Source organism: Hordeum vulgare, chromosome 7H (genome assembly GCF_904849725.1).
Source record: "Hordeum vulgare subsp. vulgare chromosome 7H, MorexV3_pseudomolecules_assembly, whole genome shotgun sequence".
NCBI lineage: Eukaryota > Viridiplantae > Streptophyta > Magnoliopsida > Poales > Poaceae > Hordeum > Hordeum vulgare.
Genome location: NC_058524.1, coordinates 289,356,031 through 289,375,342, shown reverse-complemented (window position 1 = coordinate 289,375,342; position 19,312 = coordinate 289,356,031).

Below are 19,312 nucleotides of genomic sequence, written 5' to 3'. Positions count from 1 at the left end.
TCCTAACTATAGCTCTCTTCGTGTCTTTGGTTGTGCCTCCTGGCCAAACCTTCACCCTTACAATATTTGCAAGCTTATGTTTCGCTCAAAAAAATGTGTTTTTCTTGGCTATAGTGCACAACATAAGGGTGTTAAGTGTCTTGATGTTTCTACAGGTCGAGTCTACATCTCTTGCGATGTTGTTTTTGATGAAACCGTCTTTCCTTTTGCTGATCTTCATCCTAATGTCGGTGCTCTTCTTCGCAAAGAAATTCTGCTTCTTTCCTCTCATTTATCAGGCATTCAGCATGGGGAAGATATTTTGAATGATCACTTGACTAACCCTTCTGACCATGCATCCAAGACTCATGTTGGAGGACACACTCCTGAATCAGCAGAACAAAACTTGATTGAGAATGCTCAAGTAATTGCTCCAAACATGCCATATTTCATGTGTTCCCCTCGCGGTGGACGTCCTCCTCCAGAACTTCCTAGATCCTCCCCGGGATCGCTGCCTTGCCAGGTGGGCACGGGCGGTGACTCTGGTCCTGCTCCCGATGTGCTGCTCCAACCGGCAGCTGACGCACGGTCGGACCAAGCGACCAATGTGTGCGCGAGGTGAATCCGGCACTATCACGCGGTTCTCCACCAAGCCATGGGTGTAGACCAGGCATGCCTCTTTTGCACCAGCTGTTGCAGACACGGAAAACCAAGCTGGTTCAGCTTGTCTGCCTGGATCGTCCGCGGCTCGTACAATGTCTCTAGCACCAGATTCCATCACAGCAGAGGGATCTCCTCTACCCCCTGCTTCGGCTTATCTTCAGCAGCTGCCTTCTCCACTGCGCACACATCTCCGAGCAGGGGTAATTGTGCCCATAAATTACAAAGTTAAATTCGGTTTAACTTGTTCAACAAGAGGACCCAGTAATTTTCATGAAGCCAATGCTGATCCGAAGTGGAGAAAGGCCTTGGATGAAGAGTTTCAGGCTCTTCAGAAAAATAAAACTTGGCATCTCGTTCCTGCTCATCAAGGTAACAATCTAATTGATTGCAAGTCGGTGTTTAGAATCAAGAAAAAGTCAGATGGAACAATAGATCGGTATAAAGATAAACTTGTTGCTAAAGGTTTTAATCAAAGGTATGGCATTGATTATGAGGATACCTTCAGTCATATTTTCAAGGCTGCTACCATTCGCCTTGTTTTATCCATTGTTGTATTTAGAGGATGGAGCCTTTGGCAGTTAGATGTGCAGAATGCGTTTCTTCATGGTGTTTTGGAATAGGAAGTCTATACGAAACAACCTCTTTGTTTTGAGGATAAGAACAAACCTTCTCATGTCTACAAACTTGACAAATCTCTCTATGGAATGAAGGAGCCTCCTCGGGCATGGTACTCTCGGTTAAGCTCTAAACTCCAAACACTTGGTTTTACCCCTTCAAAGTCAGACACATCACTGTTCATTTATAATAAGTCAAATACATCTATATTTGTTCTTATATATGTTGATGACATAATTGTGACAAATTCGTCAAATGATGCAATCATAGCTTTGTTGAAAGATTTAAACTCAGAATTTGCACTCAAAGATCTAGGAGATTTGCATTTCTTTCTTGGTATTGAGGTTCACGGAGATAGAGAAGGTGGCCTTCATCTCTCTCAAGAGAAATATGCAACTGATCTTTTGAAAAGAGTAGGTATGCAGGATTGTAAACCATCATCAGCACCTCTCTCTAGCACAAAAAAACTATCTCTTGCCGAAGGGGAAACCCTGAATCAGGATGGCACCAGATATAGAATTGTGGTAGGTGTTCTCCAATATTTGACTTTGACCCGGCCTGATATTTCCTTTGCTGTAAACAAAGTATGTCAATTCCTTCATCCTCCCACTTCATTACAATGGACTGCTGCTAAACGAATACTCAGATATGTTAAGAATACTTTAAGTATGGGCATATATTTCAGCAAGTGTTCATCCACACTTGTTAGTGCTTTCTCTGATTCAGACTGGACAGGGTATGTAGATGATAGAAAGATCAATAAGTGGTTTTGTAGTATTTTTTGGACCAAATTTGATATCATGGTGTGCAAGGAAACAATCCAGTGTGTCCAGGTCCAGCATTGATGCATAATACAAAGCTTTAGCAAATGCTACACCTGAAGTTATTTGGGTTAAGTCAATACTCCACGGACTTGGGTTAAAACATATACAAACTCCATGTCTTTGGTGTTATAATCTTGGTGCCACATATTTGTCAGCTAATCCAGTTTTTCATGCAAGAACCAAGCATATTGAGATTGATTATCATTTTGTTAGAGAGAGAGTTGCTAATAAAGAACTGGATATAAGGTTTGTGCATTCAAAGGTTCAAGTTGTAGATGGGTTTACAAAAGCATTGCCGACAAGGCCTTTTGAGGAGTTCAAGCGTAATTTTAACTTGATCAAGTTATGATTATGGGAGGGTGTTAAGCATGAAGTATTGTCCCGGTTAGGTTCGGCCTATCTCCTGAGTATCAAGGAGTTGTTAGGAGATAAATATTCAGTTTAACCTCTTGTATCTTATCTCTATCTATCTCTATCTCCCTCCTTGTAAATCTCCTCCGACTGGTTGATCTCTGTAACAACTGGTGCTCAACTTGTACCTCAAGCCAAGATCTATATATATATATATGTGTGTGTGTGTGTGTGTGTGTGTGTGTGTGTGCGCTCCCATGTATGGGGGTTTGAGACGCTTCATACAACTTTGATACTTGAATCTATTTCAGGCACAACACAAATATAAGGAAAATCTAATATATGTCCTCTTTCCCTCATCACAAATCTCTACTATTAAAGGAGGATATGCCGTCGTCGTGATGGATCAACCTCATTCCACCTCTCCCTTCCATTTCTAACTCCCATCCACGTATTACCATTGATTTTTTTTCTTTCAATTACCCCCGAAAAACAACCGCAACCCTGTGAAGGTAGGAACACATGTCACATGCGCCGCTCTCTGATTGACCCCCTCGCCCAACAGAAAAGAAAAATCGCCCCACCCTCACATCGGGCAAGGCATCGCCTCGCTCGACAACTATGCAACATCTGCACCATTGGCTCTCCCGATCGCCAGCTAACCTCCCATATCCATCCTCCCACGCATCCTACTTCGCCTCCCTACGTGTGACGTTGTTCAAAGGGTTCCCATTTTGGCCTTGGATTATATGTGTAGCTTATGTATGTGTCATTTCTAGAGTTGTCCATTCACAGTTTATCACTCTCCCAGACCACATGAATATATGCATCCAGCTAACTGAGGGAGGATGTTCCCTTTGGGTCTGAATTTTGCTTCCTATTGTTAGTCTGTAATGATATGTGTTGTCCTGAAGTACACTGTTTTAGCAAGGTTTTGAAGCTAGCGTGCTGAAGGCCTGAAGTTTTGCAGGTGATTGCTTTAATCGAACTTTGCAAGCAATCTGAAGCCAGCATGTCGTGTTTCTTGCCAGAATGGTGGCAGTTAGTGGCGAACGGTACTTATTGTGTTCAGTTTAAATAATTTAAGGAAGATTTGATATTTCCCCCACACAAAAAAGACATAATCTCATACCTCTAACTGAATATATATGTAATCAAACAATGGATTCTGAATAAATCCATCATATTCAGAGATAACATTGGCGTGCCAAATGTTTTGGGATCCACGTAATAATTTAGTTTACTTAACAAATTACATTACTGACAATTTTTTTGCAAACATGATAGGAAGTCCTATCTATACTGATGGAGCTAGCACTACATAGTACAACCAATTTGTGTCTAGTTGAAGAGTCCCTTATTCCATGTATGTATGCTTTTCTCCTAAAGTTTCCATGAGTTTTGCTTGTTTATTAAGATCAAATTAGGGCAATATATATGTCCAATCCCAATGGTGCCCAACAAGGAGGGAATCAGCATGACAAGGGAAGAATCCTATACGATAATTTTAATTAATTCTAGAATGACAGGACCATGATGGATGTTAGCGACCTGCGTCTTGATGAATATCAATTTTCACATACATATACAACTTGCTTTCATACATATGCCTCTTCCTCTCAGTAGTATGTCCAAGCTTTTTGGTTCTTCATATACATGCCACTTGACAAATATATTCAATTTTCTCTAAAAATGCACGTGCCTCACATACTTCTCTACAAAGCTCGGAAATCTACCATGCATATCAATAGTATGAAATACATTTTTAATTAATATTTTTATAGAAAAGTGAGTGAGGAATATTTTGATTACATACAAGATACCCTGCCTTTTCCCGAAAAGAATAGATGGCCATTGTGAGTTGGGCATGTATGTATATTCTTTTTCATAGAGTTAGCAATATGATGGAAGTGCATTGGCCCTGGGCTAATGGCCACTCGGTGATTCAATTCATGCTTGGTTTTCCTATTGATGAGAATAAAGGCCACTTGCCCCTCCTCCATGTCGTAACTTCTGTACTTCATATGACTTTTTATCCTTAATTTCTGTTGGACATTTTAGTTAAGGAAAATGGTTTATAATGGACAACTGCTTTTGATTTTCAGTTTGCGTAGCCAGATTTGTAGAAAACAGTAGTTCCATAAATTCATGTACTGTCCTTGACTAAATGCAGTTTTATACATAGGAAGTTTTTGTTTGCGGGAAATATTTGATGCGAGGCATGAAACACTTTGTTTTTTTACTGATGCCACTTGATTGAGTAGGAAATGATAGATGTTGTCATTTTCCATCTTGTATATCTTTGTAGCATGAAGAACTTTAATAATTGATAAATTGATATACATTCTCTATTAACTTCATTTAAGCCGCAATTGTGCTCGTCCTTGATGGTGTAAGCTTCTGAATGAATTAGGTCAACCCTACACTATATTTACTGGATCAACTGTTGTCATATTTGTGCGTCCTTATAATCTTTGTTACAACCCCTATTAATTATGTTTAGTATCAATTGATGTCATATGTTCCATTCAATTACTACAATGCAGATGCATTCTATGGATTTTCCGGTGTATGAGTTCTCTGTGACTTCCGCCCATATTCTTGATCAAGTCTTTGATGATACACACGCATACTATAAACTTTAGTACCATTAATTGCTTGCTTTATTTGGTCATATCTGATTCTCTGCTGCTAATCCAGTCCTACATTGCCCAACTCAGTTTCATTATACATGGAGTGTGTGTACCGAAAAGGGTCCCCCCCACTTTGTATACAAAGTAACCAACCGGTACCGCCAATGATAGGTGCTGGGGCAGACAGCACAATCATGCCCAAAAGAAAGACAAAAGAAAAATAAGAGAAAAAAATGCGAGTAACACCGGATCAACGAAAGATGTAGTGTCCCACAACTGTTGCACCCATCGAATAATTCCACCACACTTCAGTGCCATCGGATTGCCGCGTGTGTGGGGACCCCGACTTACAAGTCGAGATCGCCGAAAGAACATGATCAGTGATCCCAGAGATCAATGCTCACCAAACACACATATACTGAATAATAAGAGTCTTACATCCAAGTACCGAATTATTACATCACATGACCGAACGGTCAAGTCCACAAGGTTGGGCCTAAGGCCGAATCATACTGATACAAGTAATAGCGGAAATCATAGGGGCTAAGTGGTGCCCATGCCATCAAGCCTACACCGACATGCATTCTGACTCGGAAGCATCCTAGTTCGCAGGGGCGTCTCCAAAGACGTACTCGCCTTCAAACTTTGGTCCTTCCATGTCTGGTCAATATAATTACCAGTGGCAAGCCAATGAGTACTTTTGAATGTACTCGCAAACACCCCATGATATGAACAATGAGAGTGAAGGATAACAATAACATGAATCTTTGGTGGATGTCTCTTGGTGGTAAATAAACGTGATCACAAGTATGCATCATAAGTTAAGAACTACTTTTGAAGAACAGGTTACAGATATGATTATATCTGTCGAGGGTTGAACCATCCGGGTTCTCCTATATGCCAAGTCACTGAACTTGGTCGTATCATTACTTTCATGATAACTCCTTTTTATCACAACTGACACACACTTGGTTTATGCGGAAACCACTGGACGTAGTTTAAGCAGGATTACCCAACTGTTCTTGACCGTGGACACGACTATTTAAATAGTTTTACACTCTGCAGAGGTAGTACGCTGGACCCACGAGATCCGGGAAACTTTCGTGTCCACTCACGATATATAATATACCCGAGGTAAGTACCCGATCAATGCCTTCCCCTCACGGTACTAGACAAAGAGGTCCACTCGATTGGTACCCAGCCCACATGTTGTACGTCTTACGAGCAGCGACTCTGGACACTATCAACCATGTGGGGACCAACGGTGTGCATGGAACTCAAAAAATGGCACGACCCCATCACGAGTGACAACACATCACTCCCGCCACTAGTAATGTGGCTCTTTGCTAGCACCGACCAGAGTAATCAACACAACCCCGTAAATCTTTTATTTATACCAACAACATGCTCATGCTACTGTTACTCTAGCTTTACTTGTCAACATGATACTAGCACGACCCTCATAGGTGGTAGGATCAAGCTTAATGCACGTGCTCCGGAGGAGCCATCGGTAAGATCACATCAATGATTTACCGACACTTATGATCATATGCAACGGAAATATTTGCTACACTAGCATGCAATATAACATATGCTAAGTCATGGTCAAAGGGCTGCTTGCCTTGGTGAGCTAGGTATCCGGGGTCTTCGAGGTCTTCCGCTCCGATTCCCTCATCACACGGATTTTCTATCATCGTCAAAAGAATAAACAAGAAATAGCTCACTCAAAAACAGATCACAAAGTCATTTTTAAAAATGTTCTTTATTAATGATAAATCAAAGTTGTTATTTTTAAAAATATTTGCCTCTCATCCCAATGAAGGAATATTTTTAAAATCAACTAAAAAGAAGCAAAAATTTTCTAATTTAATCCTTTTTATTATGGTAAAACAGAATAGTTGCTGACAAATTCAACCATTGGTCTTATTAAATACTACACATTTTTAGAAGAATATCAGTGGAAAATTTAAACTTTTACACTGGGTAAATATTTTTATAAAAATCTTTGAAAATCAGATTTTAAAACAAAAGAAAAATGGGCTAAGTCTCTGGCTTGGCTTGGCCTGGAACTGGGCCGGCCGAAGGCCAGCCAGCAATCTACCCAGGTGCGCGCGCCATCAGGTTTGAACCTGACGTGCGGGGCCTTGCGGTCGGCGGTTGCGGGCAGCGAGGAAGAGGAGGTTGGGCCACCGACTGGTGGGGCACACCTATCGGGGTCGTCTCCTACCTCTGGCCAGAGAGGAGGAGGAGCTCGCCGGTGAGGCTACCGAGGTTCTCATGCCCCAACAAAGACAGAAATGGGTTCGGCTCGTCGCCTCCTACCTGCTGGTGGTCGGAACAACGACGAAGAGGCGCGGGTTCACCAGCGACGAGGACGCCGCGGCGGAGGAGCTTCAGGAGCTGGTCGAGGTGGTTTCTAGGGGCACGGATAAGCTTGGAAATGCTGGTGGAAAGCTTCCTGAGGTCGAGGGGAGTGTTCTGAGGGGTCGAGGAATGTAGGAGCCGTCGTCTAGCCGGAGATCGACCGGAGCATCGAGGCGGAGGGGCCTCGGTCGATCTCGATCTCCGGGGGTCTGCTCGCTTGTTGGGGTGGCTAAGGAGGTGCTAGTGGTTGTGGCGAAGCTGTCTGAGGGGTGCTGGCGCAAGGGGGAGGGCTATAAATAGGCCCGCGACGGTGAGCCGATTCGGGAGCGTCGGTGACTCACCGTGGCGCGCATGGGGGTGCAGAGAAGAGCTGGGGTCAAATCCACGGTCTCAGGACATGGTTTTTGACTGCTAGAACCATCTGCAACACGTGGAGACAGAGCGGAGTCGAGCATCAGTGGACGTGCAACCTTGGCCAGTTGTGGTGCACGCGGGCGCGCATCACACAAGCTCTAGCGTGGGAGAGGAGGGGCCGTGATGGCCGCTCGATACAGAGGGGTTGTCGGGGAAGGGGTTGGACACCTCGGGGGAGGCTGGAACTAGCCGAGGGCGTCGCGCCCACCACGGTGGCTTCGTGTAGCGCGCCCAGAGTGCAGTTTTGGCATGCCACGGCATGCTGGTGCGCTCTGAGGTGCTTTGTACGTGTCTAGCATGTCCTAGAACTGGCTGGGGGTGAGGCTAGCCGTTGAAGTCCTGTGGGAGTTTCGGCTGGTCAAGGGAGACAAGAGAAACAAGTGCTGTCAGTTTTGAGCTGAAGCTTAGATTGGGGTTTTTGGCATTTCTACTTTGAACCAGAGAGGGGCCAGTTGACTGAGGCTCAGCATTGATACTGGCCACCTAATCTGAGAGTTTGGGGCAAAGGGGTTGGGTTTAGCTGTGGCTAAGAGGGCTTTTACCCATCTGTAAGAAGGTGCTTGACAGTGGTTTGAGGGGTTGCACCCCACCACTGGTGCTGCAACTTAACAAGTTTGGGTTTGGTGCTAAAACATGGGGTTTCACCAAGTTTGAGCTCCATTGGACAAGTTTAACTTTGTAAACTTGAAAACACCACCATTTGACCAGATATGTCCCTTCCAAAGAGAGTTCGGGCAAACTAAGTCTCACAAATCCCATTTTCGGTGTGGAACCCTCATTTGAGGTATTAGGCACTCCTGCAAATTTCATCATCATTGGAGAAACTTTGCTATGTAGAGCTGCTCTAACTTCAATCTGGACAGAAGGGGTTTTATAGTTATTTGGGGTCCTTAATCACCTTGGATCAAAGTGAAACTTTATGTGGACACCAAATATGGCTTAGGAATACTACTGGAATTTTCTAGGATTTTATTGAAAATATTTCCTTTGGAAATATTTCAATAGGTCAAAATAGATAGAAATGGTTTTCAGGGTTTTACTCAAATAATTATAATATAAATAGGGGTTTAAAATCTTATGTATGGAAAATATATGTCCCTCTGACCATCTCCAAATTTAATCAATTTTTTTCATGGAAAATATATGTCCTTCTAACCTTATAATATAAGTAGAAAAATATTTTTCCATGTAGGAATACCATTTCTGGCCTCACAAATGGACATGCAATTAAATTCGGAAAATAATTCACAAAATAATTATTTTGTGGTTTTGGAGCACTAAAATAAAGCTAAAATCATATCACCAACTTTGGGTAAGAACACTCCTTGCCATCAAGGGCATGGAGTGCAACTCAAAGTAGGTTTTTAACTTAATCACAAACCAGAAAAGGGTTTTCGAAACAACTCAATATTGTGAAATGGGGTTTTTATCATCACATGTTCAAACACACAAGCATACAATGACAATCATGGCACTCACATCATTAGTTTTGTAAAAGTTTTAACAAGCTCAGATTTTTGCATTACAGAGAAAGTGGTAGTAAGAAGAGGGTGTGACAGACCTATCCCCCTTACAAGAATCTCGTCCCTCAGATTCCTAAGCTAGGTGCAGAAAAGGTCCGGAAACTCATATCGGAGATAGTCTTCCCGCTCCCATGTTGCTTCGGTTTCGGTGTGGTTTCTCCACTGAACCTTGAAATACTTGATGGTGCGGCTTCTGGTGTAACGCTCAGCTTCATCCAGAATACAGATCGACTTCTCGCGGTAGGTGAGATCCGGCTGAAGGTCGATGGCATGATGGTCAATGTCCTTGTAAGGATCGGATCGGTTTCGCGCTTGAAGACACTTTTGAAGTTGTGACACGTGGAAGACGTTGTGCACACCCGAAAGTTCCGGAGGTAGCTCCAATTGGTAAGCGATTTCTCCATGCCTTGCCGTGATCTTAAAAGGTCCAATGAACCTTGGAGCGAGTTTCCCTTTAACATGGAAACGTTTGGTTCACTTGAGAGGTGTCACATGGAGGTACACCTGGTCTTCGAGGTTAAACTCCAATTCTGTACGCTGCGAATCCGCATAGGTCTTTTGTCGCGACTTGGCTGCTCTTAGGTTGTCTCGAACAAGTAGCGCCTTTTCTTCTGCCTTATGGAAGACTTCCGGCCCGAAAATCAGTCCTTCACCGGTTTCGGACCAGTTGAGCAGGGTGCGGCATTTCTGTGCGTACATCACTTCAAATGGGGCCATTTGGAGACTGGACTGGTAGCTGTTGTTGTATGAAAACTTAGCGAACGGCAGACAGTCTTCCCATTTGGCACCATGTGCCAAGACGCAAGCGCGAAGCATATCTTCGAGTATCTGACTTACTCTTTCCGTTTGTCCACCCGTTTGCGGGTGGAAAGCGGTGCTAAAAGAGAGTTTTGTTCCGAGGGCTTCTTGGAACTTCTTCCAAAATATTGAGGTGAACTGCGTTCCTCTGTCAGATACAATCTCCTTGGGAACTCCGTGAAGGCTCACAATACGCTCAATATAGAGACTAGCCAACTTGTTCCCATCATAAGTGGTGTGGACTGGAATGAAATGGGCCACCTTGGTCAGACGGTCGACAATGACCCATATAGGGTCATGGCCTCTGCTAGACCTTGGTAATCGAGTAAAAAAATCCATGCCTATCTTGTCCCACTTCCATTCTGGCACCTGGAGAGGTTGTAGCAATTCAGCAGGTCACTGATGCTCAGCCTTGACCCGTTGGCACACGTCGCACTTGGCAACATAAGACGCTATTGCCCTCTTCATGCCATGCCACCAGAATATTTCTCGGAGGTCTGGATACATCTTGGTACCACCAGGGTGAATAGAGTAGGGTGTATCATGTGCTTCCTGTAGGATCAAATCCTTGAGTTCAGCCTTGTTGGGTACGCATAAACGTTTCCCATACCACACTACTCCTTGTTCATCCACTGAAAATCCTAGGGCCTTGCCTTCCTGAATCTTCTTCTTGATGCCTTCAATGCTCTTATGACCCTTCTCAGCCTCGATGATATCATCAACCAGCATTGGTTTGACTTCGAGGTTAGCTAGGAATCCTGACTCCACTAGCTCCAATCCGAAGTTCTCCATTTCCTCATATAAGGCAGGCTGCCTTTCCTTGAGCATGACGTTCAAGGTGCTGGTGTTCCGGCTTAAGGCATCAGCCACCACATTAGCCTTACCTGGGTGATATTGAATTCTGAGGTTGGAATCTTTGTTTAATTCCAACCATCCTCGTTGCCTCATATTCAATTCCCTTTGGGTGAAAATATACTTCAGACTTTTATGGTCGGTGTATATTTCACAGTGTTTCCCCAGAAGGTAATGTCGCCATGTCTTTAGGGCATGCAGTACTGCTGCCAACTCGAGATCATGGGTGGCATAATTCTCCTCATGCAGGCGCAGTTGTCGTGACAGATACGCCACAACTCTGCCTTCCTGCAATAGGACCCCACCGAGCCCGGTTCTGGAGGCATCACAATATATCACAAACTCCTTGCTAATATCTGGAGTGTCCAATACCGGGGAGGTAGTTAGTCTCTTCTTCAACTCTTGGAAGCTTGCTTCACACTCTGGCATCCATTCGAACTTCTTGCCTTTCTTCAAGAGCTAAGTCATAGGTCGACCGATGCGGGAGAATCCTTATACAAACTTGCGGTAATATCCCGCGAGTCCGAGGAATCTCCTGACTTCCTTCACATCAATTGGCGACTCCCAGTTGGTTAGCATAGTAATCTTGGAGGGATCAACTGCCAATCCACTTGATGTCATGGTATGACCCAAGAATCCAACTTTGTCCAGCCAGAATTGGCACTTGCTGAATTTGACATAAAGTTGGTGCTCTCGAAGTTTCTCCAACACTAACCTCAAGTGTTGCTCTTGCTCTTCTTCGGACTTGGAAAAGATTAATATGTCATCAATAAATACGACGACAAACTTGTCCAGGTATTCCATGAAGACCTTGTTCATGAGGTACATGAAGTAAGCTGGGGCATTAGTCAACCCGAAGGACATGACAGTGCATTCGTATAGACCGTACTGCGTCACGAACGCAGTCTTGGGTATGTCCCGAGGTCGAATATTCAGTTGGTAGTATCCAGACCGGAGGTCGATCTTGGAAAATACGTTAGCTCCATTTAGCTGATCAAACAAGTCTTCAATCTTGGGGAGTGGATACTTGTTCTTGATCATGACCTCATTGAGAGAACGGTAATCGACACAGAGTCTGATAGTCCCATCCTTCTTGGACATGAATAGAACAGACGATCCCCACGGTGACGCACCCGGACGAATGAACCCGTTCCTGAGTTGCTCATCCAACTGCTTCTTCAGCTCCGCTAGTTCTTTGGATCCCATCATGTAAGGCTTCTTATAGATAGGCCTTGATCAAGGCATGAGCTCAATGATGAACTCGATGTCTCGGTCAGGAGGAATTCCTGGTAGTTCATCACGAAAGACGTCTGGGTACTCACAGACTATTGGCACTCGATCGAGTTCTACCTCTGATAGGCTATTAACCCACGGTACTTGAGTAGTTACTGGCTCAGAGACATACTTGAGTTTGACGCCTTGGTCGCTTGTCATGGTAATAGCCATGTTGGCATAGTCCAAGATGCTTTGATGCTTGGCTAACCAATCCATGCCGAGAATTACTTCTAGGCCTTACGACTTAAGCACAATGAGATCTGCTGAGAAGCTTGTCCCATTGATAACTATCCCAACCTTCCTACATCCTAGGTTGGTCCTCAACACTGCTCCCAAAGTTTGAATTGCCATTTGTCCGCGAAGCAGAGTAGGCTTTAAACCACATTTTTCCGCAAATCTTTGTGTAAGAAAAGAATGTGAAGTACCACAATCAAACAATATTGTTGTTGGGGTGGAGTTGACGAGGAACGTACCCAAAACGCAGTCCGGGTCTTCCTGTGCTTCTTCTATGGAGATATGATTAATCTGGCCCCTGGTGTGATATTGCTGATTGCGGGGACCTTGGTTCCTGCGTGGTGCTCCTTGGCATTGATTTGGTGCATTGGGGCGCGGTGCGTCGGGCTTCTTTTGGGACACTGCCTGGAATAGTGCCTGGAATACTGCTGGAAGATTGGTCTTGACTCCACTGTTGTTCGGTGGATTGATTGCTGGCTTGGTGTTGACTTGCTACTGAGGCTAGTAGTTCCGGCAAAATGTTGGAGTCTTGTATTGCTGCTGTTGATAGTTGGGTCTTGCTGGAGTTGACTGCCATGGGCGTGGCTTCGGGTTACTCGGTCCTCCACTACCCATTAGCTTGTGCTTACGGGTGTCGTCCATAGCACGACGCTTATCCTCCAACATAAGGGCCTTATTAACCAGATCGCTAAAGGTCCGGCTTTCACAAACGACCAGCTGATATTGGAGTGACTGTTGTAGTCCTTCCATAAAGCGTTCCACTTTGGCAGCCTCAATGTTGACATCTTCCGGTGCAGAACTTGACAGGAGGTTAAACTTCTACAAATACTCCTTGACGGATCCACTGCCTTGCCTTAAGGCTTGGAATTCCCACATCTTAATGGTCATCATTCCGAGAGGAATGTGAGCAGCGCGGAGTCCATCTCTGAACATGATACGTCTCCAACGTATCTATAATTTTTGATGGTTCCATGCTATTATCTTATCATATTTGGATATTTTGTATGCATGAATATGCTATTTTATATCTTTTTTGGGACTAACCTATTAACTCAGTGCCAAGTGCCCATTCCTTTTTTCTCGTGTTTTTGACCTTTTTCAGAGGAGAATATTGAACGAAGTCCAAACGGAATAAAACCCGCGGAATGCTTTTTTCCATAACAGAAGACACGCAGGAGACTTGAGAACCAAGGCAGGGGACCTCGAAGGAGGTCACAAGCCACCCAGGCCCGGCCATGGAAAAGTATCGGGGGGTACTAGCCATGGAAAAGTGAGAATACAGTAATCTAACATCAATCTAAATAGAAATCAAGTTTACTACAATACCTAAAGAGTTGGTAGTTTGTTTTCTTATGCTAATGATATCACTAGTTTCTGTTTAAGTTTTGTGTTTTGAAGTTTTCAAGTTTTGGGTGATGTTCTCATGGACAATGGGAAAACGAGTTTAAAGAGCTCAAGCTTGGGGATGCCCAAGGCATCCCAAGCCAAATTCAAGGACACCAAAAAACCTAAGCTTGGGGATGCCCCGGGAAGGCATCCCCTCTTTCGTCATCAATCCATCGGTAACGTTACTTGGAGCTATATTTTTATTCACCACATGATATGTGTTTTGCTTGGAGCGTCGTGTATTATAGGAGTCTTTTCTTTTTGTTGTGTCACAATCATCCTTGCTGCACACCTTTTGAGAGAGACATGCACTAATCGTGAATTTGCTAGAATACTCCTTGAGCTTCGCTTATATCTTTTGAGTTAGGCAATTTAGCTAGCATGTGCTTCACTTATATCTTTTTCAGCTAGATAACTTTGCTCTAGTGCTTCACTTAGATCATTTTAGAGCACGGCGGTGTCATATTTTGGAGAAATAAGAACTCTCGATCTTCACTTATATCTTTTTGGGAGTGCTCTCTTTGAGTAGCTTGGTAATTGGCTTGTGCTATGAAATTAGTCCTAAAGAGGATAGGCATCCAAACAGGATATAATAAAAACTTCCATATTCATGTGCATTGATTAGTGAAGAGAAGTTTGATTCATCTCAATTAGTTTTGAGACATGGATATGGTAATATTAGAATTATGTTAGTAGGGTCTCGTGAATCTAGAAAAATTTGTGTTGAAGTTAGTGATTCTCGTAGCATGCACGTATGGTGAACCGCTATGTTAGGAAGTTGGAGCATAATTGATTTATTGATTGTCATCTTTTGTGTTGCGGTCGGGATCGCGCGATGGTTAACACCTACCAACCCTTCCCCTAGGAGTATGCGTTTAGCACTTTGTTTCGATTACTAATAAAAACTTTCGCAATAAGTATATGAGTTCTACATGACTAATGTGAGCCCATGGTATAGATGCACTTTCACCTTCCACCATTGCTAGCCTCTCTAGTGCCGCACAACTTTTTCCGGTGTACAAACCCACCATATACCTTCCTCAAAACAGCCACCATACCTACCTATTATGGCATTTTCATAGCCATTCCGAGATATATTGCCATGCAACTCCCACCGTTCCGTCTCATGACATGTGCCGTCACTTTCATATTGTCATTGCATGATTGTCAGATAGCTAGCGAGATGTTTCAACGTCATATGCTAAGCTAGATCATTGCACATCCCGGTACACTACCGGAGGCATTTCCTATGGAGTCATCATTGTTCTAAGCATTGAGCTATGAGTAAATAAAAGTGTGATGATCATCATTATTAGAGCATTGTCCCATGTGAGTAAAAAAAAGAGGTCAAAGTTGCCCACAAAAAAAATATCGAAAGAGGCCAAAGTGCCCAAACAAAAAAATGAGAGAAAAAGAGAGAAGGTACAATGCTACTATCTTTTTCCGCACTTGTGCTTCGAAATAGCACCATGTTCTTCATGATATAGAATCTCTTGGTTTGACACTTCCATATACTAGTGGGAATTTTCGTTATATAACTTAGCTTTTATATTCCAATGATGGGCTTCCTCAAAATTGCCCTAGGTCTTCGTGAGCAAGCAAGTTGGATGCACACCCACTAGTTCTTCTTTTGAGCTTTCACATACTTATAGCTCTCGTGCAACCGTTGCATGGTAATCCCTACTCATTCACATTGATGTTTATTGATGGGCATCTCCATAGCCCTTTGATACGCTGAATCGATGTGACCATCTCCTTCTTTTTGCCTCACAACCTCCACCACACTCTGTTACACCTATAGTGCTATATCCATGGCTCACGCTCATGTATTGCTAGAGAGTTGAAAAAGTTTGAGAAAGTAAGAGTGCGAAAACAATTACTTGGCCAATACCGGGGTTGTGCATGATTTAAATTCGTTGTGTAGGGATGATGGAGCATAGCTAGACTGTATGATTTTGTAGGGATAACTTTCTTTAGCCTTGTTATTTCGAAAGGTCATGATTACCCTTCTAGTTTGCTTGAAGTATTATTGTTTTCATGTCAATAGCAAACTATTGTTTTGAATCTCACGGATCTGAACATTCATGCCACAAGAAAGAAGTTACAAAGGACAAATAAGTTAGGTAGCATTCCACATCAAAAATTCAGTCTTTATCACTTCCCTACACGAGGACGAGCACGAGTTAAGCTTGGGGATGCTTGATACGTCTCCAACGTATCTATAATTTTTTATGGTCCCATGCTATTATCTTGTCTTCTTTGGATGTTTTGTATGCATGAATACGCTATTTTATATCTTTTTTGGGACTAACCTATTAACTCAGTGCCAAGTGCCAGTTCCTGTTTTTTCCGTGTTTTTGACCTTTTCCGAGGAGAATATGGAATGGAGTCCAAACGGAATAAAACCTGCGGAATGATTTTTTCCATAACAGAAGACACGCAGGAGACATGAGAACCAAGGCAGGGGACCTCAGAGGAGGTCACAAGCCACCCAGGCCCGGCCTAGGGGGGCGGGCCTAGCAGGTTTGTGGGCCCCCTGTGGATCCCCTCCCTAGTTCTTCCACCTATAAATCCCCTAAAATTCTGAAACCATGGAAGAGAGCCACGAAAATACTTTTCCGCTGCCGCAAGCTTCTATCTCCGCAAGATCCCATATGTGGTATGTTCTGGTCCCCTGCCGGAGGGGGGATTCAGACACGGAAGGATTCTCCATTAGCACCATTGCCTCTTTGATGACGCGTGAGTAGTTCACCATAGACCTTCGGGTCCATTGCTAGTAGCTAGATGGCTTCTTCTCTCTCTTGGATCTTCAATACAAAGTTCTCCATCATCTTCACGGAGATCTATCCGATGTAATCCTCTTTTGCGGTGTGTTTGTCAAGATCCGATGAATTGTGGATTTACGATCAGATTATCTATGAATCTTATTTGAGTTTCTTCTGATCTCTTATATGCATGATTTCATATCCTTGTAATTCTCTTCGAGTTGTGGGTTTTGTTTGGCCAACTTGAATTATAATTCTTGCAATGGGAGAAGTGCTTTGTTTTGGGTTCATACCATGCGGTGACCTCACCCAGTGACAGAAGGGATAGCAAGGCACGCATCATGTTGTTTCCATCAAGGGTAAAAAGATGGGGTTTATATCTATTGCATGAATTTATCCCTCTACATCATGTCATCTTGCTTAAGGCGTTACTCCATTTGTCATGAACTTAATACACTAGATGCATGCTGGATAGCGGTCGATGTGTGGAGTAATAGTAGTAGATGAAGAAAGTATCGGTCTACTTGTCTCGGACGTGATGCCTATATGCATGATCATTGCCTTAGATATCGTCATGACTTTGCGTGGTTCTATCAATTGCTCGAAAGTAATTCGTTCACCCACCATAATATTTTCTATCATGAGAGAAGCCTCTAGTGAACACTATGGCCCCCGGGTCTACTTCACATCATAATTTCAGCCTTACACTTTTACTTTGTTGTGCTTTCCGCCTTCAGATCTCACCTTGCAATCAATCGTGAAGGGATTAACAACCCCTTTGTAGCGTTGGGTGCAAGTTTGCTGTTTTTGCGCAGGTACTTTGGAGACTTGCCTTGATACTCCTACTGGATTGATACCTTGGTTCTCAAACTGAGGGAAATACTTATTGCTGCTGTGTTGCATCACCCATTCCTCTTCAAGGGAAAAACCAACGCAAGCTCAAGAGGTAGGAGAACACAACCCAAGTGTTGACTTGTCCTGCTCGCATGATCTAAAATCCATCCAACCAAGCTCTGGCTGTGCCTCCGAGACAGTGAGAAGCATACATGACTTTCTCATGATCATCCGTGCATTTGACTAGCGCGAGGAGGTCTTCGATAGTACAAATCCAGTCATCGGCATCCAATGGTTCAGTCGTCTCCGTGAATATGGGTGTCGTAGTTCGCATGAACTCAGAGAGAGTAGAGCGACCATTGCCATTCCCGTTCTGCGGCGGGTTGTTCACCAAGGCTTGAGCCAGCTGCTGAATAGCAGCATTATTGGCTTGACGTTCCTCTCGAAGATCTTGAAGGAACTGAGCCATAGTCAAGCTTTTAGGAGGAGGCGATGGTAGTGTAACAACATCTTGCTGCTCGTGGTGATCTCCAGCTTGAGCTTCCCCTCTGGTTCCCTGCTGCTGACCTGAAGAGGCAGAGTTGGGGTTGCTGAAGGTGCTGTTGCGAGTTGCATTCACCATCCTGTCACGGGAGTAGACAGGTCAATTTGCCGAATCGGCCGAAATCATAAGGGGTGATGCTCTAGTAAAGAGGCGGTCTGGTGCTGTGCTAGTGTGAAATTTTTAAGCCAAAGGTTTTTGAAAGAGCTAATGCATTAGATTAAAACTAGTGATGTATTCGCTCACAAGCTGCCTAAAGCAGAATGCGACTTGCATCCAACATGCTTACACAACACTCATGGTTCACTGAACCGATACATGAACTGCTACGCTTGGGGAGTAACTCTTAATTGCCTACGTTGATAATACTAAGCGGCAGACTGCACGGTCTCATAGGCAGGTTCTGCGGGAGCTTCATCTTCATCGTCATCTTCATCTTCATCAGTGCTTCCCTTCTTTGAAGGAGTAGGAGAAGGTTGAGGTCCATTGCTGCATCTCTTGGTTGGCGAGGTAGCGAAGAGTTCGGTGTACTCTTGCACCGTCAGGCGATGACTCTGAAGAGGAGTGGCCTGAAGCGGTGGTATACCTCCTCGGAAAGCGATGCCAGGTGCTCCTTCCTTCTTCACCTTGCGATTCTTCATCTTCTCCATGCGAAGTAGATCCTTGTCTTGGGGCAGCTCTTGGCGTATCCTTGTCGACTCTTTGATAAAAAGGTGCGTCAAAGTGTCGGAGGAGAGACTGAAGTAGGTCTGAAACCTGAGTGGCGTCCCGTCCTCAGAAGATGGGTTGAGTGTCCAACTCCCATCTATCCCCTCCTTAACGAAGGGCAGGTGACGAGTAGTTGGCTCGTCAGCCATCTCGGGAAGGATGTCGTGGAGTCGCAGGAGCGCCTCTCGTGCTGTTGTCTCCACTGCCAACATCAGATCCTCCATGTGTGGTCCTTCAACGAACCTGCTAGCCGAGGAGTCATTAGCCTTCACTATCACGTCCACGTGATATTCCTTGGTGTCGGTGTTGACCAAGTGCTCGTGGTAGAGGAAGATGGGTGTGCAGCGTACTTGGCACTTCTCGAGGCTATCACTCAAAAGTAGAGGAAAGCCCGTCTCCAGAAGCGTCTCAGGTACGACGGCCATCTACAAGATGTAGAGGAGAGGGTTAAAAAGTTTTTTGTGGGTGTAGAATCCCTAGTTATGCTCTATGTGCACATCCCGATGAGCAGCGTTGCCCATGTCACCGAAATCCCAAACAGAGGAGGAAGTGT